At 27.0% G+C, this 26,828-nt stretch overlaps 1 protein-coding gene across 7 annotated transcripts in view; it reads left to right on the top strand.

The window, feature by feature from the left end:
- LOC107450046 (octopamine receptor beta-2R) overlaps positions 1-26,828 on the top strand; it is a 180,052-nt gene that overhangs the window by 62,013 nt on the left and 91,211 nt on the right. For 3 of the 7 annotated variants that reach the window (XM_071177563.2, XM_071177559.2, XM_087157384.1), the window contains exon 2: positions 22,798-22,925. The exons of 3 other annotated variants lie outside the window; for them this stretch is intronic. The gene's annotated coding sequence lies outside the window, so the exon portion shown is untranslated. The remainder of the gene's footprint in view (positions 1-22,797; positions 22,926-26,828) is intronic. One more of the 7 variants, XM_043042876.3, reaches the window with a different exon arrangement.

Below are 26,828 nucleotides of genomic sequence, written 5' to 3'. Positions count from 1 at the left end.
CTAATGCACAAATTAATACGTTAGCTAATATTTGTTTTGTTAACATTACGTTAGTTAACATTACGTTAGTTAACATTACGTTAGTTAACATTGCGTTAGTTAACATTTATTAGTTAACGTTTGTTTTAGTCAACGTTTGTTTAGTCCTTTGTATTTTTGTTCGTACAATATTATGTATCTTACTTGGAATTTTGAAGCTTTATATCATCAACTCAGCAAAACGTAGAATTTTTAGTTTAAGGCAACACAGTTTAAGACAAGAAATTAAATACGATATAGATTTAGGATCATGGAATAAACATAGAAGGGGACAAAGGCCATATCTGAGGGATTAAGAATTGCATAAAATCCATAATCAGAAATGTCGCCGTACGCCAATACGGGCGCTTTCCCTTTTCCTAACTGTTTATGTGTGCAATGTATGTGTTATGTGCTTATGTGTGCATTGTAGAAAAATATTTTTTCGATTGCTTTCTTTGCAAATTAGCTAATTTACAAGACAAAATTAAAAACCAGTGATCACACTGATTATGAATATTACAATATAAGAGATTTCCTATTACTTTCAATTTTGCGATGCATTCTTAAGAGAGTATTTGTATTAATATTCATGTTTATTACTAATAATATTTAAAATAATGACTAAAATTATACATACAAACGCGTTTTAAAGAATATTTTTTTCTTATAATAATAAAAAATTGCATGAAAACTATGTCTCGATATATAAAGCTATTCAAAATAATTTAATCATGTAACAGGAATAATTACAGGTTAATAAGTCTAACGAAGTTTAAATCATGAAAAGATACCCCAAATGTCACCTAGGAAAAATCTGATTATTTACGTGAAAAATATAAGCGATTAAATATAAGCGAAACATTATTTATTCGTTTAAATTTGCTTTTCAGTGCTTTTTGTTTGTAAACTTAACAATAAAATAGGGCTTTATAATATCTGCCAGAATTTAGCAATATCATGATACCTTAGAACAGGGGTGGCGAACCTTTATGCACCAACGTGCCATTTTTTCTAAAAAATTGTTTAATTTGGTCATAGACGTGCCGTCAAACAATTTTGACTTCGTGATTATTAGAAAATAATAACACTAAATACTATCAACTCAAAACTCTTTATTTACTATGAAAAAGAATACATTTCACAATGTCTCAGCTACGCGTAATTCAACTTAAAGTAACATCAGTGTGACTTCTGTTGTTGCAGATTAGATAACAAATAACTTATATTTGGTTGTAAGATGTTATTTTAAGCTGGTCTGTTAAATTTTTTTCTGCTAGTTATTTATTGTTAGCTAGTTTTTTATGGTAATTAGTTGTTTTTTGGCATTAATTCTAATATTTTTGTTAATAATTGTTTATTTTTTTATGTTTGTTTTTGTCAATTTTAATTTAATTGGTAAATTGCTTCACAGTGAACTTCGTGATCGGTGGCGTGCCCAAAATATTATGTGGCGTGCCATAAATGGCACTCGTGCCATTGGTTCGCCATCCCTGCCTTAGAACATAGCATAAAACCAATTTTTTCCGTTAATTTTATGCTTTTTAGTTTTATATTTTTTACTAAATATGTTGTAATACGGACTAAAATTTTGAAAACTGGGATTCCCAATAAACCGTTACCATACAAAGGGAAAATTTACCAAATGAATGGTTTAAATACTGTATGTTTGGGTGTTTATGACTAGAATTATATTGTTGTTTTTATGTATACAAAAAAATGCTATTCTGTAATAATAGCTGAATTTTTTTCTCCATGTACGGAAAATTTAATTTTAAAACAATTATTAACTTTTCAGATAATTAAAATTGCAATTACAACTATTATTTCCTTTATCTGATAACACTCTTTATTGGAGTTACATAAAAATATTTTTATTTAAAATTATGAGCTGCAACAGGCTGAATAAGATTAAATAAATTAAATAATCAAGTATCTGTCTGTTGGTATGTGTTATCAGGTTGTATATAATCAAATATGTAATCTCTGTCTAAATAATCAAGTACGGAAAATAGTAGTAACAATTATAGTTTACATAAAATATTCATTTCAATTTTAAAATTTTTAATTTCTTACCGTATTCAAAAGAATTTCTTAAATTTTCTGGCCTGGAAATAAAATTCAAGACTGAAAATTTATAAATGGTTGAAGATAACTTATTTAAGTGTGGCAAATTAAAGAATTGGAAAGTTTCTGCCAAATAAATTAATTAATATTTCTCCAAACTTAGTTGCTATTTAAAGAGTTGAATTTTAAAAAAAGAAATATTTCATAATGATCTTTTTCTAAATATTAGCAAACGAAAGAAAACTTTCAGTTCTTTTTTCTAAAACGAAAAGTTCTTTTACTTGTTTTAGCAATTATAGAATTTTAATTCAGTTGTATAAACAAGGTGTTTAATTAATTCTGTAACTAGTGAAATTAAAATAATTGGTAAGAAATGTTTTATATTTTTTATTTCTTGTCATTTCATTGCTATAAAGATACATTTTATTTAAACAATTTAATTAGCTTTTTCGAAGAAAATATTCTAATTTTCCTGTTGTTTCTATTTTTTTCTAATATCTATTGATTTTAATATGCTTAAAATGTAGTATTATTATTATTGATGTAAGAACTTGTGCTTGTGGTTTTTGAAACCTTGTGTTCAAAAATTAAGGTTTGAGGCTTTTTTTTAAAAATTTAAAAAAACATGACTTTTATATTTATGTTTAAAAATTTTTGTTTAAAAAGAATAGCTTTAAAATTTTTTAAATATGAATAACTTATGACCAAACCTGAAAAAATTTTGCATCTTCTGCATTTACATTTAAAAATACAAGGTTCTCTACATTTTAACTATAAGTCATATCTCATAAACAGTTGTTTTGTAAGAAAATAGCAGTTTTCTTTGTGCATTTTCCCTTTAGCAAATTTTTATAATTTCTCAATTGCTTTGTGGGGGGTAAGTATTTAAATTTTATTTAAATGAAATAACACAGGCATATTTATTCATTAAACTCTCAGTTAACTTAAATAGTATTAGCTATTATTTAAGTTATATTATTAGCGATATGATCTGGAAAAAAATGATAGAATTTTTATGTTCACTTCAAAATTTACAACATATTTTTACACTTTTCCTATAAACCAGCAACGTCACATGGAAAAATTATTACCCACTGTAGTTTAATGAATACATTTTCACATCCAACTCTTATAATTTTGCTAGGAAAATGCAATTTCTTATTGCTTAGTAAACAAATATTCAAACACTTTTTGGATTATGAATTGATAACAAACTATTTGTATATTTATGTTAAAACTCTCATGTGGTTTATATAGTAGAAAGAATTTATTTTGCCATAATTATTAGTAATTTGACATGAAAACATATATAATATCTAATGCTAATTACATGATATAAAAGGTGTTCGCATATGAACAGTTTTTTTTAACGCATTGCAGTTTAATCTGTGCATTCCATGTAAGTGTTATTTTCTATTGTTTCGTTAGTAAATATTTTAAAACATTTAGATTATAAATAAATGAAATATCACTTGTACATGTTTGTTTTAAACTTTCGCTTAATTTAAATCTCATTTTTAAAAAATATTCAGATGTCTTAAGCAGTTTTAAAGTTAAATAGCTATTTTGCAAAATTTAATGTTTACGTTTTAATATATAGCAGTTCTCATCATTTTTCTAAATGAATGCCGTTTCTTGTTGCATTCAAGTTAGAAAATATTTTATTCCATTTTAGACTATCAGTTCACAAAACACCACTTGCATATTTCTGAGTTTAACTATCTTTTAATTTAATAGTGTTAAAAATTCATTTCAACAAGTTTATTAACAATATAATCTGCAAAATAATGTTTCCATATTGATTTTAAATATACAGGATTTTGAAATAAAATGGTAACTTAACACTTACAGTTTTTTGTGATTGTAGTTTAACTTATATATTTGTTTTCTACCAATTCCTATTTTTTTACCAAGTTATTTCTTTTGTTTTACCTCCTCTTTTTTGATACTAATATATAGACTAATACATAGACTATTATATTTAAAAAATTTAGATTATAAATAAATGAAGTAGCACTTGTATAGAGATATAATGCTGAATTTCTGTAATTAAAGTAATTATTTAAAATATTAAATTTATACAGGAGTTTGTTTTAAACTTTAAAGCATATAGAGTATTTATTTAGATAAAACCTTTAATGAAATAACCTAAGAAAAATAATGCACCCCACATGTTTTCTGTTCAACTTACGTTAATTTTCTAGATTATAAAAATAAGCAGTAATTTCACCTGAGAACTTCGTTTGTAATTCATTGCAGCATGTTTATTTTTCCTTATATAAGTTCTAATAATAAAGATACATTGTACGATTATTTTCAAACAACAAAATATGGAAAAATAAAAACAAAGACACGAAACAAACGTTTTTTGAAAAACTCCATCGATGCTAAATCCTAACAACTATTTTTCCAAGAATTGTAAAACTTTTCAAGAATCTTACCATTTCCCATCTGTAAGAGATAGAAAATGGATGGACTTCTAAATCATGGACACAGAACCATCTGTCGAATCTAGAAATTCACCCACACACACACACCTACCTAGATGCAACCCTTATGTATGTGAGCTGTATGCCGTTCGCATAACGAGGGAGTTCTGCTGCATCTAGTTAGCATAAATTTAAAAGCACGCTCTACTGCTTTCTAGCAAATGCGTGGTGCCTTGAATTGAGTTGGTTATGGGGTGAACACCACAGAAGCTGTTTGAAATGTAAATTAATTATTCCGTTAAGTGTTCTCGACTGGACAGGCTCTAGCCCATACTTCGCTTTGTAATGATTGTGTGTAAGAAATAAGCAAAAGATACTCTTTGAATATAATGCTAGACTTTAAATAGTTTTTCTTTCGTTAATTATTTTACGTCGAGTAAAGTAGTTTTTAAAGAGATATAATTGTTCTTAAGAAGAGTACTTTTGAAATAAGGAAAAAATTATTCCAAACATATTTATTAGTTTGATTTAAGATAGACGGTTTAGACAAAATGTTCTTCTCCTTCAATTTTTAGGCTTTATAAACTATAACAAAGGTGTTTTAGGGATTTAAATGGTAAAAGAAAAAAAAAACATTTTTAGTTTATAGTTATACAAAATTTTTCGTTGCCAGATGGTTTTAAATGCACATTTTTTTGAATATCGCATTAAATGCTACATCATGTGCTACATCACCGTGCTATATTTTGACGAAATGTGTATTGAAGGCAGTGAAATTAAAAGTGGAAGGTAAAACGAAGTTAAAGAATATAATAAAATAAGTTTTCGACTGCTCAAGATTTTAGACAAGAGGGTATTTTTTTAGACTTTATTAACTTAAGAAAATGATAATTCAGACAGCTTTTCAAAGAAACTACTCATTGGACATTGTTTGAAAATTATTTGTTGTTAGTTAGATTTAAAAGAGACGGTATTACAAAATGATCTTTTTCTTTAAGTTTTTGACTCTATAAACTTTAAAAAAATGTTTTAGAGATTTAAATAGTCGGGGATAATCTCATAATTTTAAATAATCACCACTTGAATAGGGATTCAAATTCTGCAACAGTCGGAAGAGGCTACACCGTGCTATATTTTGACGAAGTGTGTATTAAAGGTAGCAAAATTAAAAGTTGAAGGTAGAACAAATAAGTTGAATAATGTAATAAAATAAGTTTTCGACTGCTCAGGATTTTAGACAAAAGGACTTTTTTTTAGACTTTATTAACTTAAAAAAGTAATAATTAAGACAACCTTTCAAGAAATTACTCTTTGGACATTGTTTGAAAATTATTTGTCCTTAGTTAAATTTAAAAGAGACGATTAAGACAAAATAATCCTTTTCTTTAAGTTCTTGACTTTATAAACTTAAAAAATGTTTTAGAGATTCAAATAGTCAGGAATATTTCTTTCAATAACCTCATGATTTTAAATAATCACTTGTTGAAGATAGAGTCAAATGCTGCAATAGCAGGAAGCGGCTACACTGTGCAATATTTTCATGAGATGTGTATTGAAGGCAACGGCATTAAAAAGTGTTGTAAGTTGAAAGAAAAAATGGAAGGTAAAAACAAGAGAACACGAGTATAAGACAAAAGGATCTTTTTCTTAAATGTTTAGACTTCATGGACTGAAATAAATGTTTTAGGAATTCAAATAGTAATATTTTTTTTTAAATTATGTAAAATTTTCACTAACCTCATGATCTTAAATATGCACTACTTTAATATCAAACTAAACTCCACAACATCCAAAAAGTTTTCTTCGGGTATTATTTGAAAATTATTTGTTATTTATAAATATATTTGTTGTTTATAATTTGTATTAGATATTTGTTTATAAGTACGGTCAGTACATTTTAAATATATGGTTCAGACAAAAGGATCTTTTTCTTTACTTATCAAACTTTCTAAACTAAAAATAAATTTAGAGATCCTAATAGCATGAAACATTTTTTAACTTAAGGTTATATAAAACTTTAATAAACATCTTGATTTTAAGCATTCAATACATGAATATTGAGGTAACCGGAATCGGCTACACCAGGTCCTATTTTGACTAGATGCGTATTGAAAGTAGGAAATATAAAAGGTGTTGTAAGTTGAAGGCAAGAGTTGATGGTAAAAATTTTAAAAAAATGAGTATTATATTAAAAGTTCACGTCTGAGCAAGCTGTAGCTAATACTACGTTTTGTACTGATTGTGTGAATGAGATAAGAACAAGACACTTCTTGTATATTATACTAAACTTCAAGTGATTTTTTCTATTGTTTTATGCCAAGTAAAGTAATTTTTAAAGGACTATAATTGTTCTGTACAAGAAAAACTATTTTAAGAAATAATATTCTTCGGAATTACTTGAAGGATATTTATTGTTATTGAGATTTAAAGGAAGATCGATGCAAAATAAAAATTAAATTTTGTAACGCGAAAAAAAATGTTCGAAAAATTAAAATTGAAAGAAACATTTTCGGTATTTAGAATTTTAAGTTTCTTCATGATTTTAGAGTTAAACGTGTTAAATATCGAGTAAGATATTGCAATATCCTGAACCGAAACGACGGCAAACTTTGACAAAATGTACATTGAAAGTGACGAAATTAAAAAAGCGTTGAAAGTTGAAGAATCTTTAAGAAATTGCAGAACTTTAGATTTCAAAATTATATTTAAATAGTTTTGTAATTTAAAACTAACCTTATATTACTTTAATTTATATATTAAGATTTTTACATTCATAATGCAGAACAACACAGCAATAAAATATTTCTCTTTACTGAGTTTTGCATTTTATTATTTAATAATATTAATTAGATTAATAAAATTACTGTTTAATTGAAGGTTTTTAAAAAGAGCATGAATTATGATAAACGACAGTAACTAAAATAAATGATTGATCTGCAAAACCTTTTTTTTTAAATTTTCACTTAATCGTGACAAAATATTTAACTACGCACTGACTATTTTTGTAACTGCTTATATTATTATTATACTATTCTTGATTTTGGCGATCTCAACTTTAGCAAACTTAAAAAAATATTTAAATGTTTTCTATAATTTTTCGTGTTATAGAATCCAAGTTTGATTACGACAGTGAATTACCACTATTGGTTATTGCATAAATTGAGGATCTAAAATCGATATTTCTCTTGCCTTATCAAAAATATGCAATCTCATATTCTCATCATATTTGACGTCCCTGTTATCCTTGAGCTATATTTTGTTATTTTTGACAATTATTCAGTCACGAATTTACGTGATTTTTGACGAGACGCTACTCTTACAAATATCATACTAAATTATTTCCTCACTCGCGTATCATCTCTGCATTTTCTGGTCGTTCCTCGCATGCTAGGTAAACATTATTGTACAATGTAGTCTTAAAGAAAAAATTCGATTTTTATCGTAAATTGTACGTAGTCTCGAGGGAAACATTTGATTTTTATCGTTAATTGTACATGGTCTCGACAAAAGCATTTAATTTTTATCTTTAATTGTACGTAGTCTCGACGGAAACATTTGATTTTCATCGTTAATTGTACGTAGTCTCGACAAAAGCATTTAATTTTTATCTTTAATTGTACGTAGTCTCGACGGAAACATTTGATTTTTATCGTTAATTGCTCGCAAAGTACTGATTAGATACATTTTTGTTTCATTCACAATGGCTTCACTGTTTTCGCAATTAGTTTTTTAAGATTTGTCAAGACTACCGCAACATGGCAAAAATTCCGTTTCTCTGGCTCTACGAGAACACCAAAAAACTAGGTAATTTTCATCTAAGCTCTTTGGTAATGATTTTGGTACAATTAGCAGTAAAATATAGTTTCATAATCTGCAAAAAAATTTTAATGTGGTAAAATTTGGTAATTTTATCATGATACCTGCCATGAGTTCGATCCCCACCAGCCGAAAACTCCCCCAATTGTAAATAAGGACTGGTGCATGTAAAATCTATCGGGTCGCAAAGTCCTCCAAATTCAGATAAAAATTTAGTACCTTTAGTAATTTAGTAAACTTAGTATTAGATAAAAATTTAGTATTAGTAAAAAATTAGTAGTGTTTTTTTAATAAATGTATTGTAGTAAGAATAAGAATTGGAAAAATTAGAATTTTCGTTAAACCATATGTACTAAAATATCACCAAATAAATAGTTTAAATAGTGAATTTTTTTAAACCAGAAATGTCCTTACCATATAGCTTCAGTAATTTTACAAGAGTTTTTTTCTCTGTGTACTTATACGGAATGCAATTTTCTACATTTTATAAATCATTCTCTCAACGTATTTCCAAGGAAATTCCTTTGTCCTGAATGAAGAAAAGTTAAGAAATTTCAGTATCATTTATTTACAGAAGGCAAAGATATTAGTATGGAAATATCTAAATGTCTTTAAACTTCGATAAAGAACTTCTCAATTTTTGATATACATTAAATAACAATGTATATTTGATTGTCACTGATATTAGTAATAAATATTAGTAATAAATATTATAAATATTAAGTTCGAATGCCAAATATAAAGTTTAAAACTTTATGCCTTCAATTTTATCCGTCTTATTTATTCGAGTAAACAGATTTTTTTTCAAAACTACAAGTTTCCTTTTCCTCTTCTTAGATAACTTAGAAAGTGCTGATCATCTTATCCTAATTGTGAACGGATATCCCAATGGTGATACTAATCTCTCTGTCTACATATCAAGAAGCGTTGGCAGGTCATCCATGTGTGATTTTTGGCTCTGATCCACCGCTTGTGCAACGTTCAACATGAAAATAAACTAAATATTAATTATTCAATATCCCTTTTATAATCTTTCTTTAGTCTGAAAGGAATTTCTCAAAGCCCTAAATGCTCTCTCTAAAATCTGGTAAAATATATCTCTTTTTATTACAATCTAACAAACTACATTTATTTAATGCGAAACAAAGTTTATTTCACGATAAAGACAAAAAAAAATTTTCTTTTTAAAAAGATTGTATGGAAAATGATAATATTGCTATTCTATATAATATTTAACTATTTTACTGTTCTTTAAATTGCTTTAACAATGACTAAGAAACTCTTATTAATTATTGTTTTGCTTAGCAAAAGCTTAAAATTGAATTTGTAAATTTTTTTTTAATTTTTGAATTAATGTATTTTAATTACTAATTTCAGTAAAAAGGCATTATAAGTTATTTAACAACCTGCTAACTTTGCAAATGATATGATAAAATGAATTTAAAACCGAAATTTCTTACTCGATTTTATTTGTTAGCAGCGATTTATTGTGCTTCTTAAAATGTAGCATTTAACTTAGCCGGTGCACCAAAAAGAACTGTTACTAAAACGCTTTGGCAATTATTTTGGTTAAAATAACGGTAAAATATTGTTAAATAATATGTGATTAGAATATGGAAAAATTGGTGAAATTTAGTATTTTATTACGATAGCTTAAAGCATGGCATGCACATTATTTATTCGGTTAAATTTGCTTTTCAATATTGTTTGCTTATTTTTTTACTAAACGTATGATTATAAGAACTGTAACTTTGCAAACCTAAAGTTCCAAGAAATCGTTTCCTTATAAATGGAAAAATTACCAAAAAAATTGGATAAATACCGTTTATTTCGCTTTTAATAATAAGAATTAGGTTATTTTTCACCAGAAATGTTATAACCATACTACACGGTAAGTTTACTAGTTTCATTAGTCATAATCTTGAGAATATATTAAATGTATACATTTTACAAAAATATATTATTATACACTAAGAGTCTTTCAGAATGAACAACAATCACTACTGCTGTTTAAATAGTTATATGGAAAAAATGTTGAAATGGATACTTATTTAAAAATTATTATGTTGAGTTCACGGTAAGTTTACTAGTTTCATTAGTCTTCATCTTGAGAATATATTAAATGTATACATTTTACAAAAATATATTATTATACCCTAAAAGTCTTTCAGAATGAACAACAATCACTACTGCTGTTTAAATAGTTATATGGAAAAAATGTTGAAATGGATACTTATTTAAAAATTATTATGTTGAGTTCATGACATTGATCCATTTTTTCTTAAAAAGAGACATTATCGTAATTTATATTTATAAGTTAAAATGTAACTAAATTGCTAAATGCAGAAATAAAACATGGGATAAGCATAATAATGGTATAACTTAATAACATGATATCTGCTCCATGAATCGTAATATATTCTGTATTTACTGCACCCTTATGAAGTCTTAAGTTGAACTATTCCATTCAAATGAGTCAAATAAATATTTAATCAAATTTAAGAAGTATGAAGCATCCTATTAAAGTTGTATATAATTTAAAACATATTATGGTTTTGTACATTCCAAAATATCTAGTAATACTACCGTATATTTCGCTATTAATACCATAATACCATATTATAATAATACCATATATTTTGTTAATAAAATTAACAAAGAAAGTTACATGAATATGATTTGGAATTTTTCTTTCGTTGAACATTTCTCATGCACGTGTTCTAACTTCTTTTATTGGCTGAATGTTTGACAGTAGGATTTTTTTTTTTTGCGTATTTAACAATTTACGAGGTGTAAGTATTCCTGAATTAAATATAAAAATCCTAAGTAAACTAGTTAGAAATTCTTCTTAAATACAAATTAAGAACCGTCTCTACACTTTGTTAGTCTGAATGAAATATTTTATTGATATTTTCCCCCGAAACTCTTAGCAAATAGAGTTTTACAAAGCGAATCATCAAAGTTATCCAAATTAACAGAATTAGTTTACTTTCTTGATTCAAATCAGTTGCAAGTTGGTGACTGGAATCACTGAATCAGTACTCAAGTCTATTAGCAAAATATCTTAGGAACCCAGAGTTTTATTTATGCCAGTGTTAGTAGTTAAGAACAACTTACATTTTATTCCTAAAAAAGGAACAACTCAACGGTTGTTTTCCATCAAATTTAAACTGCTATTTCATTTTTATATTTCTTTGACATGACATGACATGCCCTTACAAATAAGAAATTTTTAATGCCCTACTACCCGTTTAAATGCCCTACTTGCATAATCGCATGCATGTTTTGCCATAAATCTTATTTTTTATTTCTTCAATTTTGATTTGCGTAATGTTTCTATATTTTTTATTTTATTTTATTTGTATTTATTTATTATTTTTTTGGTGTTGGACCCTAAATAACGAAGATAATTCTGCTTTCTTTTCTATTTTATACAATAAAAATCATACCTATAAAATAGAATGTTGAAGACTGTTCTTCAACAATAAAAATAGAATTTAAAGATTAATTTCTTTTAATTAATGGGAAAAAATCCATTTGTATCATTGTGAGGTCCTGTGCATAAACCTTGCATTCTTCAACTAAGACCGCTCTGAATGAAACCATTTCTATAGAATCTTATTCAACATAATTTCTTTCAATAAAATAATTTATAATCTAACTTTTTTTAAAAAATAATACCCCGAGCAAAATTCATTTAATAACTTTTCGAATGAAGACTCATAAGATAATTTCAATTATTTTTTATAAAACTTTGAGAACAATGTTTTGTTTATTTTTCATATATTTATTGAAATCCTGAATAATGTACCGCATTCGATTACCCACTCATAATTAAATCAGAGAAAAAAAAACCAAGCTATGTGTATATTCGTTCAAAATTCTTCTGTTCCAAATTTAATTTCTTATCAAATTTTCCACCCAAAAGAACTTTTTCGGTAAATTTCGATTTATTTTTTACACGTGTGTGTGTATTGACATGATATGAAGCAATTTCACAGTTTGCTTCGACTCCATTTGCGAGAAATTCGGCCTCCGGTGTCTTATGACAACATCGGAGAAGGACTGCTTTGTCCTTGTTATTGTTTTCTTCGTTTTTTTGAAAGGAAGGGCTTTTCTTATCTTCGTGTTTTCTTCTTCCCTTCCCTTAGTGGAGTAGTTTTTTATAAAAGTCGCTTTATTTTTGTATATGTGCCATGTTTCGTTTTCTTAAAATGAAATTCGGGTATATACTCTTCTGCTTTTGACATCATTTTTCATTGAAAAACTTTTTTGGCCTCATTCCTGGCTGGATGTTAAAAATTGTTTAGAGAAAAAGAGATCGGGTGTTTAAGAAGCGTTCGTCATTTAGTTATGTTTGAGTTTTCTATAAACTGATCGAATTTACTTTTTTTGATACCTGAGATATTCTTTAATAGTATTATGTGATTTGATAAGGAGGAATATTTCTAAATTTGCTGTAGGCTTAAAGAATATGTTAAGAGTTGATTTTTTATTCTGATATGAAATAAAGTTTCAATAAAGTATTCATAACGAGTCTAATTACTTTGAAATGAAATCCATGTTTACAAAGAAAAATGTATTCAGGTTTTATAGTTTATTTTTATTTATTTTTTCTTTTTAGTTATTTTTATTTGTTTTTATTTTTCCTTATTTTGAGGTTTCCTTTATTTTTATTTTTAGTTGTTTTTATTTTTTAATTATTTTAATTATTTTTTTATTTCTATATATAATTTCATTCTTTTATTTCTTAGTTATTTTATTTTTTAAGTAATTTTATTTATTACTCATTCTTATTTTTTTTCACGTATTTTAAATTTTTTTATTTATATTTATTTATTTTTTATATTTCTCTGAATAATGTTTCCTTATTTAGTAGCGTTGTATAAATTCTATTAATTAAAAGTGAAAAAGATAGACTACTTCAAAAAAACAATTATTTAATTGCTTCTTTTTCTGTGAAACAATTATAGAATTTTATAATACACTAAGCGCAAATCTTATTTATGATGAGTAACTAATAATATTATGCAATTTAAAAAAATAAATATTTGTTAGAATTATCTTTTTGAAAATATTTCCGATTATGAACTTAGCGAAATACGTGCAAAATTATGATATTCTAATTAAATAATTTACGTCACTTTATCGGTGTATTTGTATTGGTGATAATTTTATTTTTCCTGGTTATACAAACAAAATGTTACAATAAAAGATCGAAATATGCTTAACTACGCTTACGATAAAAGAATTAACGTTTAACAATGCGTAAAAACACATTTGTATCAGGTATTTTGCATTCATACCAACCGAATTCTCAATGTTTACAATTTCAAATATAATGTCATTAAAAGAATCACTGAAATCACCAATTTTCAGGTGAATAAAATCAACACTTTTGTGTGTAATACTTCAGAAAGATTTCAAGTATCAATCACATTTTGCAAAAATAACACAAATATCATTTTTATCACCTGTTTTATTAAAACATACAAAGAAAACGACAGACAAATATGAACAAAAGTGTTAAACGTACCCGAGAACTGATTTATAAATCACATTTTATTGAATTGCAAATGACGTTGTTATAAACAAGACGCAAGTCGCACATTTATGACTATTTAGCTTTATTAAAAAAATTATGATAACACAATCATCTTCTATTAATATATATACTAGTATTAAACTCATCTGTGATTCATTTGCTCAATACATAACAGACGTTCCAAATCACTGCTTATTTTGTTCTTCTTCTCATCATAAACCTATTGAAACCTATCTGTAAAAGTAAAAGAGACTAGTGGGTTTTAGAAAATCACAATTTTTAAATACAGAAATCCTATTTTTATCACTATTTACTTTTATTAAAAAAATAATGAAAACGCTAACACATTATTTAAATCCAAATATTAATGATGAACGCAATTTTGATTCACTGTGGAGCACATACAAATTTTTCAAGCTTAGTGTTTATTTTGTTATTCTTTTCATCATAAGCCTATTGAAGCCTGTCTGTAAAATTAAGTGAGACTAATGGATTTGTAAAAATCACATTTCAAACAACAGAACACAAATCACTTTTTTTGTCACTTTTTCGCTTTATTAAAATAATAATGAAGACGCAAACACACTCAATAAATATGCCAGTGTTGAGAGCGTCTGAGATTTGAAGAGGAAGACATTTTTTTTTCCAACTCACTGTTTATTTTGTTATTTCTCTCTTCATAAACCTACCTGTTGAAGGCAAGCTGTAAGATTAAAAGAGACTAGTGAATATTCAAAAATCACTTTTTTTATAACAGATCGCAAATTACATTTCTTAACACTATTTACGTTTATTAAAAAAAATAAAGACACAAACACATACAACAAATCTAAATACTAGTGTTGAACGCATCTGAGATTCGCAGTGGAACACATAAAAAAATTTTCAACTCGCTGTTTATTTTGTTATTCTTCACATCATAAACCTGTTGAAGGCAAGCTGTAAAATTAAAAGAGACTAATGGATTTTCGAAAGTACTAAAAGCTGTTCCATGTAAACATTCGGCCTTTTTAGAAAAACAACTAATAAACAGTCGTTCAAAGACTAATCTTAGCAAATCTGAAGTGAAGACATGAAGAATGAGCTAAATCATTCACACTTCTTAAGAGAAAGCGGAAAGACGGCGAAACTCTTAACAGTATAGATTGAAAGAAATTTTGATAATCCCTCGTAAAATAAACACTTTTTAAAGATATCTCATATAGATTTATATTGAAATATCACGGTGTAACTTGAGTTTCAAATCGAGTTGATATTTTGCGTATATTAACACAAAGTTTGTCTTCTCACGACAAAAATAAATTTAAATGAAAGAAATATTAAGGAAAAGGCGGCGATTTGAATTGCAAATTTTTTAACAGGTATAAATTTGGTCGATAATAGGGAATTGATTTTGCAGCAATCTAAACTTTTTGGGGTAAATTATATTAATTTTTTTTTTATTTGAAATTGAAGGCAATATTAAAAAAAAATTCCGCACGAGGAAAACATTGTGGTAAAATTACTGTACTGTAGTGTAATGACATTTCTGCTATAAAAAAAACATAATTCTGGTTATTAAAACCAAAATATACGGTATATAAGTCATTCATTTGGTAATTTTTCCTTTGATGCTATAATTGTTTACCGAAAATTCTGGCTTTCGAATGTATAGTTCTTTTTACCACACAATTTGTAAAAAATATAACACTGAAAAGTAAATGTATCAGAAAAAATAGTTTTTTTTTTAATCTCAACTAAGGTATCCTTATGAAATTACCAAATTTGTCCCATTCTCCAAATTTTATCACTCATTATAAAACCATATTTGCCATAATACTATATTATAAAATTATATTTTGGAAACAAATATATAGTGAATGTAATTTTTTACTGTATATGTTAAATATCATTACCATATTTCATTTGTCAAAATATCATTACCAAAGTGCTTCGGTAAAATTTTCAGAAATTTTTGGTGTTCTCATTACGACAGAAATACGGCTAATTTTACCATATTCTGGTAGTTTTAACTATGCTTTTTTCTCAGTTTGTCATTTTATTGCAAAGATAATAATGTTTTAGTATAATGCGGAATGAAAATTGCATTTTAGCTGCAGATTTATTCAGATTCTGTTTTAATTGCTCAGTTTTCTTTACCTGATATTGATTTAATATTGATTTTCTTATAAAAGTAGAGATAAAAAAATTTCTTCCTTCTATATTATTACTATTTCTTGTCTGAGATGTTTAGAATTAAGATTTGTAAATACCTAAATATGTATATACATCAAAATAACATCAAATAACATGTATATATACATCAAAATAACATATTTACCGTAGATTTAATTTACCACAACAGTTATAATTTGATTAAACCACTAAAATACAAAAAATCATCAAAGTGATTTTGGATTCTTCACCAAGTTTCATTGTCTCTGAGCCATATGCAGCAATTTTCTATGACAATTTTGACAAAGGACTCCAATGTTTGCCAAGAATGACATAAAATATATAAGACTTGATATTACTCCAAAACCCGAGCGAAATAAATTGGTTGAACAAGTTGCCAATTGGCAACTATCATTGTTTTGCTATATTGTAAAGTAAAATGTTCAAATCGTGTTATTTTAAATAAAATATTTCATTTTAATAAAACTAAAAAAAAGGTTTTTCAGAGCATTTTGAATAATCTTTTTATTAATTTAAGTTATAAATACTTTGTTTTAATTTTTATTCATCCATTGAAAATTATCCCAAGACATCAAGTACATAATATTATTTTATGCAAAAATAGGTAATGTTTATATATATATATATATATATATATATATATATATATATATATATATTGATGTCTCCGGATTTTAATAAGAAAATATGTTTGAAAAAACTATTAAATGTGCAGAAATAATATAATACAATTATAAACTTTATGAACAATAGGGTAAAAACGATCTACGGAATTATTTACTTTCGACTACTATTTACCTTTAACTTTTTTTTAATATGGGTTATATCGAAAATAAAGAGTATACAAAAAATCTCCATCACTTCGAATAATCAGTAACTTTTTCTCTTAACTGCAATATTCTGAATAACTTTTAACAGTTTAATGACATATACCACTTCCTCTCAAAAATATGGATGCTTTGGTATGAATTATCTTCGTATTTACTCGTCAAGTGTACTTAGGCCAATGTTTTCTTTTTCCCCATTTTTCCTCTACTCTTCGCTATAATTCTTCTTTGAAGAGGGCATCCCAGGAAGAAAAAAATAACTGTTGAGACTCTTTAGCAATTAAAATATGACAGTTGCCGTTCAATGGCACTTTTCTTTTCTTTATAAAGCTAATCTTTGTCTATTTTTAGTTAATAATTTACATAAAAACCTTCTCTAATTTTCTTCTAATTTGTTGATTGAATAATTTTTAGCTGAAAGGTTTAGTAGATGTCTGCGTAAGACTCTCTTTTAGATTTGGTCGTTAAATTGTCAGCAGAGGATTAAATTGTCATAATAAAAACATCTCTGACTTGCTAAAGAAAATATGCTATTTACAATGACATGCCATAGATTAAAATCATTTATTTAATGTTACGCATTCTATGATTTTCGGGACAGAGTCACATATTAGATATTTTTTTAAAATTTATTATAATAACAATTAGTTTTTGTTCTCATTATGTTTATGACAAATCTGATTTAATTAGAATATGACAAGAAATATACAGTATGAATAATCCTCTATAAATATCCATATGATAATTTCCGTAAAGGCCATTAAGTACTTAAGATTAAAAAATTGAATAACAAATAGTAAATATCTAATTATTATTTTAAGTAATATCCTTCGAAATTTGTGAAAATTACCCCAAACAAATAGCATTTTATTGAGTAACTTATAATAATAATGACTATTTATTTAAAGTTTATATATCGTAAAGCAAAATGTTATTAGGTATCAATGGTGAGAGTTTTGGATTTTCCAACTTTAGTAAAAGTGAGTGTCATACAAAGATGTAGGAAAGCTCATTCCTATTGAAAGGAATCATGACAGGGATCTGTAAACGAAAATACAAAAATAAAAAATAAGGTTTGACTTAAACAAGATATTTCAATCCGAAGAAAACACTTTTCAGCATGACTTTGCTCTTGGCTACAGTTCAAAAATAAATAAATAAATAAAAATAAAAAAAAGAATATTTTGTCAAAACAAAGCTGATGTTTTAGAATAGTTGAAAATCTCTCCGGATCTTATTCTTCTTGATAATCTACGGGTATATTTAAGCAAAAACATACAGGTTACAAAATGGTCTCACTTCTTTTTAACTAACTTATGTATGGTATAAAGATAAAAAATTTTATGAATGCAATATATATCTGATAGAATCGATGGCAAAACCGTGAACTGGTTCAAAACCTGAAGGGGGATATTACTTATTAATTGAGAAAAAAATATTAGTATTCCCAGTAAAATGTCGTTTTCCGAAATATGTATTAATTAACATGTTCACTAATGATTGTTAAAATGTGCTGAAAACAAATCTCTTTTTTGCAGTTCAATTTTAAAAAAATATTTTTTGTTCTTGATTTCAGAAAAAACATAGTCACCCATTTGTTAAATAACAGTCTTGATCTCGTTCGAGTTTAAAAACACGATAAATCTTAAAACTTGCACTGGGCAAATGGTCGACGAAATTAAATTAATGAGGGAAGCGTATTAATTCTTTCAACAAAAAAAGAACTCAAATTAATGAACGAAGTGATTTACTTCTCCGCAATTTAAGTTTTCCAACAATTAATCTGCGTCAGTTTCTCCTCGCAAAAATCAAACATTTCTTAATATTCAGTAAACATTTGACGCAGGTGTTTCCTCACATCCATCGCTTATGCATTTTATCTAATTAACGCCAGGAAACAACATTTTACTCTTTCTCTCTCTCTCTCTTTTAATCGGTTAATCGGTATTTACTGCTGGAAATATTGCGTGAATGAGAAAGAAAAATCGTGCATTGAAATCTCATTCAGACTCTAATTTATTTCAGCCAAAGTAAATGATGGCAGAATTTCAGGGAGCAAAAGCATATGCTTCTGAATAAACAAGTGACCTGCGATAATAAGGTTATTTTCTGCGCTTATCTACAACTGAGATTACACATTAAATAAAAGTTTTCCAATAGTGGTTCATTTTGTAGTAAAATTAAGTATTTTTGCTTATCTCATTTAAAGATATATGTTTATTTTATTTGCCTTTTAGTCATTAGTTGGCAAGTGATTGTTTACTGATGAGTTTTTATATATTACCTGAATAAGTAAGAATAACCTGCGTTATAATTTCGAAACATTGGATATTAAGGTTTTTTTGTGAAGTCTAGGAAAGTTGTTGAAAGAAGTGGAACTGCTATTTTCGTAATTGCGAAATAAACGTGATTCTTCGGTTTTTTAATTTTTTTTTTCACACTGGTAGAAAATAAACCCTTATTTACCGATTAGATATTATTTTGTCTTTTTAAGATAAAGTTTTTTTAATTATTAGATAAGAGATATAAAATTATTACAAATAAGTCAATAAAAGTCTTCATTTCCTACCTGATATTTTTAAAACCACCATAATTTGAAAGGTTTTCTTTGGTATTTTTTACATATAAGAGGCTATTAACCTCTATTAACGATCACCTTCACGATAACCCACATGAGCAGAATAATATTTTTCTTATACTTTGTAACAAGTGTTAAAAGAATATCTTTAAAATAAAATTTTTTATTGCATGAATTGAATCCATTCATACATTCCAATTCTGGCACTCTCATATCTAAATAGGAAAAAAAATTAAAATCATTTGCTCCGCCATACCCTAACTTTATTTTTGGAACTTTTAAGTTTAAAAGTTTAATATGTCATATTCTGTAATGTTAACATATATGCTTGTTATAATTATTTTCTTTTCTTTAAACTATTATGTTTAAAATTTATTCAATGGAGTATTATTCTTAGAGTATTATGCAAATGTAAGATTAAATTTTAGAATGATGAAAAACTTAACAAAACAAATTACAATAACAAAACAAGACATTTCAGAATCAATCATATGAAAACTAAAATAAAAATTACAAGATATGTTTGACTTGATCGTGTATTCAAAAATATTCTATGAGAGATAAAAACTCTAAAATAAAATGAAACATTAATATTTGAAGTAAATACAATGTATTTCTTTCCTCAGAACTATAATTTGTGCATTTCTTCAAATTATTCTCAATTGTACATTTTCACACATTTGTATTTATTTTTACATTAATTTAGTATTTTAATTTTGCTATAGAGACATATACTATGGTCATGAATAACATTTTTATTTTTGATCGTTTTAACCAATTTTTAACACTTGTCACTTCAAAAACTCAGCTCTAATGTGAACTAATCATTTACAACACTTAATTTTTTTCTGAAGAGCCGTTTGCTAAATTTTTGAAAGCGAATTATTAATTAAAGCGTAGTCTTAACTTTTCACCTTTTCGCCAACTTCCACTTCCGTAATCATAGACTAGCTCACCTTTGCCAGCTTTGCAAAGTCGCCGATAAAGGTTCCCTCTTTACCCTTGCAAATGAGCTCAACAGTGCTCCAGATCTGCTTTTATGTTAATGTGGTAGCGAAATCATTGTCTTTGTCCAGGTTTCAGCATACGCCTCAACTAACTTGAGGTTAAATTGCATAAGCTGCACTTAAAATTTAATGCTTCGCTTAATTATCGTTGCACTTAAACAGTTTATTTGAAATCTGTCGATATCTATTGCCAATTTTGATTTATAAAACTATTTCCTGTATAGTTAAAAATATAGTCATTTTAGTATTTCCAATGGCATGTATAATTTGTGCATTTAGTTTCAATTCTTGAGACAAAAATTTAAAAAGTAGCTGTTGAAATATTTTCAAATGATTATGTCAATAAATATGATTTGCTGAGCAGACAGCAGCCAAGGAACAGAGCTTTTGTTTCCAGTCATGGATTGTTCATTCATATTCATCTATATATATATATATATATATATATCCCAAACTGCAAACTGTATTGATCTAAGTGCTAACGTAAATTGCTTTTATTGGTAATCATTCTGGGCATATATTTTTTTTCCATAGAGCCCCAATGTTGTCGGGATAGTTATTGGATGTTTTCATTAGTTTTCTATTTAAACGTAAGTGTTAATTAATTCACTTTAAAAGACCAGAGCAATGGTGATTTTGTCTACAATTTATGGGTTCTGTCTACAATTTATGGTGAAGTTGATCTTTTCCGAATGAACCAAACATTCATGACCGCATAGAACCACTATGTCTCAACGTAGAATGTACTGAGCTGTCATTGTGAAGAACCAGGGTTCTAACCTGGGATTTTCTTTTCATCTAACACAAGTGTAGAATTCATTTTAAAAGACATGAAAAATGGTGAAATTGTTCCGCTACCTAATTCATAGGTTATCTTGTTGTTTGGTGCGATTGATCCTTACCACACGAACCGTTCATGATTGCATATAACCGCTTTGGCTCCCTGTAAAAGATGCAAAGCTGTCATTGTGAAGAACTAGGGCTCTAATCCGGGAAGCGGTTTGAAACCAGTGTTTTCCAGAGGTCTAAAAGTAACAAGGATTAAAATTTTATTTAAATCAAAATAAAAATAAAAGTACAAGCTGCATTTTCAGTTTTGTTTTAAAAGATGATTGTATTCCTTCGATAATGCTTTCTAAAAATTATATTTATATCATTTTTATGATGATTTTAATATTATGAATAGAAACACTTTCCCGAGTAATATAAAAATTATTTGATGAAGTTTTTCTCCGAAGTGGAGTTAAATTAAGGCAGATATGAGGATAATTACGAAGTATGATTAATTGGAAAATAATTGAGAATTTTAATTAACCTGAATTGAAATATTAATTAACAACAATGAAAGTTCATGTGTAAAATAATGGCTACTGTTCTTTTCGAAAACAAGATCTCCCACTGCGGGCCTACTCTCCTTAAAACAGGCGTGATGCACTCAAATATGCTTTTCTGAAGTTCTAAGGCTAATTGGTTTGGACCAGTGCGCAATTAACAACCCTTACACTTAATTACCTATTTCGATAAAATCGTAACGCAAATGTGCGGAATATCCTCAGATATGAAAATGTTCAGTAAATAATTGTTTTTAAGACAATGTGTAGAATATTTTGTCAGCTATCTTGATATTTTTCATAATCGCAGTACAATCACCTCTCCATACACATACAAATATGCTAACATTTCCTTAAACTACTATAAATGCAGTTATCGTATTTTGCAGACGTAAAAAATGGATGAGAAAATAATTCAAACTAAAATCGAGTTTCATTTAAATTGTAATACCTCAAAAATTTCAAAATATAAAATTAAAATTCTGACTGATTTTGAAAATCTAAGAAATTGAATATGAACGAATATACCTAAAATCTGGGAAATTTTATTTAAAAACCTGTTTTAAGGGTGTACGACAACCTTTTAGTTGAAAGTAAAGTTAAAACGCAATACTTCTATTCAATACATTATTTATTACTTAAATTGATTTCATTTCACATTAACTATTCTTTAATTGAGTTCTAATACCTGACCTCAATGAATAAAAACTAAAGGGAATAATCAAAACTGAAATCTACAAAACCTGTTTTAAAATTCACGTTTTTAAATGTGCATAGCCACCTAATTTTATTTTAATTCTAAATAAAAATTAAAACGCTTCTTTTTGTGCATAATTTAACATTTAAATCTAGTTCTATTTGACATTGAATAAGCAATTTTTCTCTTAACTTACTCTAAATCCTGGTCGCTATATAGATTATAAAATGTTTATTCAATTTCCTTTCATTCACTTAAGCGTGATCTATTTTTATACTCATCACAGCGAATCATCTCTTTGTATCAGTTTAGGTGGGACACTACAACAGAGGCGGAAAAAAAACTAAATTAGTTGGCGAGATGAGTTGGCTTGGCCGTGAACATCATGACACAAATGACGGATTGTCCGCTAGTGGTAATCAGCTTCAAGTTAAGGTCACTTTTTTGTTCATATTTTCTCTTTGTATTATCATAGTTACGTTCTTTTTACAGAAACTGATGGTGAAAATAAAATACTGTATATGTCGTTCTACTGACCTTGCGTTTTAGCGTGATGCTGTTGTTTTATTCATTTTTTTCCCAGTCCAAAAAAAATTTTTTCGCGTCGTCAACTACTTGTAAATTCTCATCCTAAAGTGAGCTAATGTTACATAATTTGTGACAGATTTGCTTTCCTCTGTGAGATTATTTTCGTGTTTTGTTTATTGGTAACATATGTGATTTATTAGACTGCATATAGCAAACAAATCGTTTGCAAAAAAGATTGTTTTGGTGAAGTTGGATTATTCACACGGGAGTAAAACACGTGGAACGCCTTTCGATAAGATCATATCTTATTAGATTTGCTATTTTTTTCTCTTTAGATATCAAACAATAGCTTTCAACAATATTTTTTATTAATTCTATGCAGTTGAATAAACAAAGATAGTAGGGCTATAACCACGCGGAATGTTGTTTTTTAGTACTTATTTTCACCCAGGGCAACAATTTTTTTCTTTTTTCTTTTAGTGGAACTTCAATTTTCATGCAAAATTAAAACGTACTTTTTCTATCCATTTGGAAATCCTTACTTTTTATAAGGGGATTAATTTCTAATTGGATTAATGTACAGAATAAAATTTCTCTTTAAATTGTTTACCGTAATTTAAGCACTTATGACAACAAGCTAAATGTAAATAAAAAAATTTTAAGATGCTTCACGGGGAATAATTTTTTTTTTTTATTATTATTTAAACGACTTAAAACGGACGGGGAATAATTGAAAATTATTATAGTTCAAGAACAAGCTTCTCGGAGAAGTCAGAAACTTAAAACTTTACACTCTGTTGTAAACATAATTTTATAGCAAGAGAAAATCAATCGTGATGATCTGCCTTTTTTACCACAAAGTAGTAAGGATTTCAAAGAAAAAGGTTTAAAATTTTATTTATACATTTTAATTTGCTGAACCATAACACCGCTCAAAACACCATAACGCCGTTAAAGAAATATCGTTCAAATTAATGCGTTATTAGGGTTTCTGTAACTTGTAACTATATTATTGTTCAAAGAAACGTTATTATTCAACGTTTAAGAAATATTTCTAAGTGTGAATAATATTTTAAAATGAATTGAAAAATTATTTTTCTTGACAAGTTTTCTTAAAAGCATGGAATAAACTGTATATCCGGTGCCAAACCAATCTTAACGTGATATATTGTAAATACGGTATTCTAAAATAATTAAAATTTTTTATATTAAAGGAAAATTTAAGATACGAAAAAAAAACAAGAATTATACCAAATTTGTGGGGAATTATAATTAAGTTTTCATATTTTTACTTTGTCCAAGTAAGAAATTTAAATATACATATCGCTTGATAAAGAGTATTATTTAAGATTCCTGATTTAAAAAATAAACCTGCTTACAAAACCGTTTTTTAAGAAGTATATTTCTTCTTAATCCAGTTTTGCATTAAAAATTCAGCGTTGTATATTGTGTGAATATGCTTCTTTGCATACCTGGATAAAATAAATCTCTTGGAAACTTGTCAATAACAATAAGGAACATATTTTTTTTGTTTTCTATTGCATGAATTTTTTTAACTAATAAAAAAAAAACTTTCGTATCACTCATTTCAAATTTGGTTTAAATTAGTTTCAAATCGGTTTCTATTTCCAAGCTACAGTATTTTTTAAAAAAAGACGTTTTTAGTCTATTTTTTGTCGAAATTTAAAATTTTAAAAAAATTCATATATAACAGGGGTCAACAAACTTCTAAAGAGCTAGGCACATCATCAGAATTAAAATGCCATAGTAACCCATGACTAAGAGTAAATGACTTCATATGCCGCTAGCTTTGCTTCCCTCTTATATACCTACTGTTTCTTTGTGTGCTTCTAAACAGTTCATAATTGAGAAGCACCCCTGACCGCGTACGACGTTTACCACAATGGGTTTCAATACAATTTTAATTCTGATGATGTGCTATTACTCTACTAAAAATTTATAGCAGCATTTATGTGACCCTTTGTTAATATCTGTTTTTAAACTTGACATTTGGACTTTTTTGACCCGTTTTTAAACTTGTTCATTACAATAAAAATTAGACTAAAAATTATTATTTAAAATACAATCTGTAGCTGCAGAAGTAAACTAGTTTCAGATTTGAAATTCCCATACTCGAATCAAGCAAGATTAAGCATTTGTACAAATGCAACAAAAATGTGTTCTTCAGTGTTCTATCTATATAAAAAATAATGTTTAGTCTGTTTTTTTATTCAATTTTCTATAAATATATAATATTATAAAATAAAAAATTATAACACAGTTTTGTTATTACAACTGATTATCGTATTATCACGGTTACATTATTACTATATATTGATAATTCTAAGAATTTCTAGTAGCCAAAATTGTGTTCTCTGCTTTATAACTTATGGTATTTTAATTATGATACCTGTAAACTATGCTAATAATAATAATAATAGGTGTGTTTATTTTTAATTACCTTGCCCTTAGAATACCATTTTGAATAGTTGATTCTATTAGAAAAATTAAATATTTAAATATTTTGTAAAAACCACAATTTTTTTTGTTATTTAAAAACGTATTTTCTAAAAACCTTTAAAACTGAAACTGTTTTGTACATTCTCTAAGTAGCATATTTTGGCAGAAATGGAAGTTTAAATTATAATTATCAAGTCCGTCATTTGCTAATTAAAGTGTTCAGAACTAAAGAGAAGGAAATACTTAATTACAAAAATTAAATAATTTTTTATGGATTGGTAGTTGTTAATCATATATATAATGATGTATAAAATATATGTCGATTAAAATTAAATAAGTCCTAGCACTATATTTTTAATTATTAATTTTAATGTCATCAATAATTTTAATCTAGATTAAAACTTTCAAAACTATAACATTGTGAAACTGATGCATTTTAGCTCTCATCACATCAAATACACGAATAAATCTTTAGAAATTGAAAAAAGCACTAATACACCTGGAGAGTTGAATAATCAATTTTCATTAATAAAACTAAAACAAGTTTTCTTTGTTTTTGACGAAACTGTTTCCTGGTATAAACTCTGAGAGAACATTTCGTTAAAGGGGCGAAATAACCATCGTCGATTTCTTGAGGAAGCGAAATTCGTCAACAGTAAAAAAAAATATTTTGTCATTTATTTTTTCCCACAAAAAATCGTAGTGCTTAATGTATCTAACTTTAAAAACAATCACTTAATTGTGGGCACCATATATCTTGATCAATGTTTCTATAGCAATAGATGAGGGACAAATAGAACAGACAGATAAATTGCATCTATGCCCGAAGCGGGACTAGACTCTAGCATCTTTATGGTACGAGGCAAACTCCTTGACAGCCATATAGCACGGTCGGCTTATTTTGTAATCTTATTTTCGAACGTCTAGTATTCATTCTAGTTCCACCATTCAAGTTAACAATTACCCACAATACACTGCAAAGAGGTTCCGAATATAGGAAACATTTTCGTCATACATTTGAGAGTTCGTGTTTTGTCACAATTCACGTGATTTCGTGATGAAATTATTCTAAAAAGTAACGAAATACAGCTCAAGGATTGTTGAATCGCATAACATGAGTGTTTTATTTCTGAAAATGTAATAACACAAAGAAGATAATTATTGTGCCGTAGTTTTAATTTTTTATTTTGGAGGGGGCTTAAACGAAAAATAAAAAGGCAATGTAAATAGCAAACAATTTTGCATTACTACCTAATGCGTTGCTCAATTTTTTTCAGATGCATACTGAGAAATAAAAATGTGGTTAAAACTAACAAAATATGTATAATTTACCGAGTTTCTTGCTTTTAG

Source organism: Parasteatoda tepidariorum, chromosome 2 (assembly GCF_982258835.1).
Source record: "Parasteatoda tepidariorum strain Cologne lab strain chromosome 2, Ptep-v5.0, whole genome shotgun sequence".
Taxonomy (NCBI): domain Eukaryota; kingdom Metazoa; phylum Arthropoda; class Arachnida; order Araneae; family Theridiidae; genus Parasteatoda; species Parasteatoda tepidariorum.
This window is presented reverse-complemented; position numbering and strand designations above follow the sequence as displayed.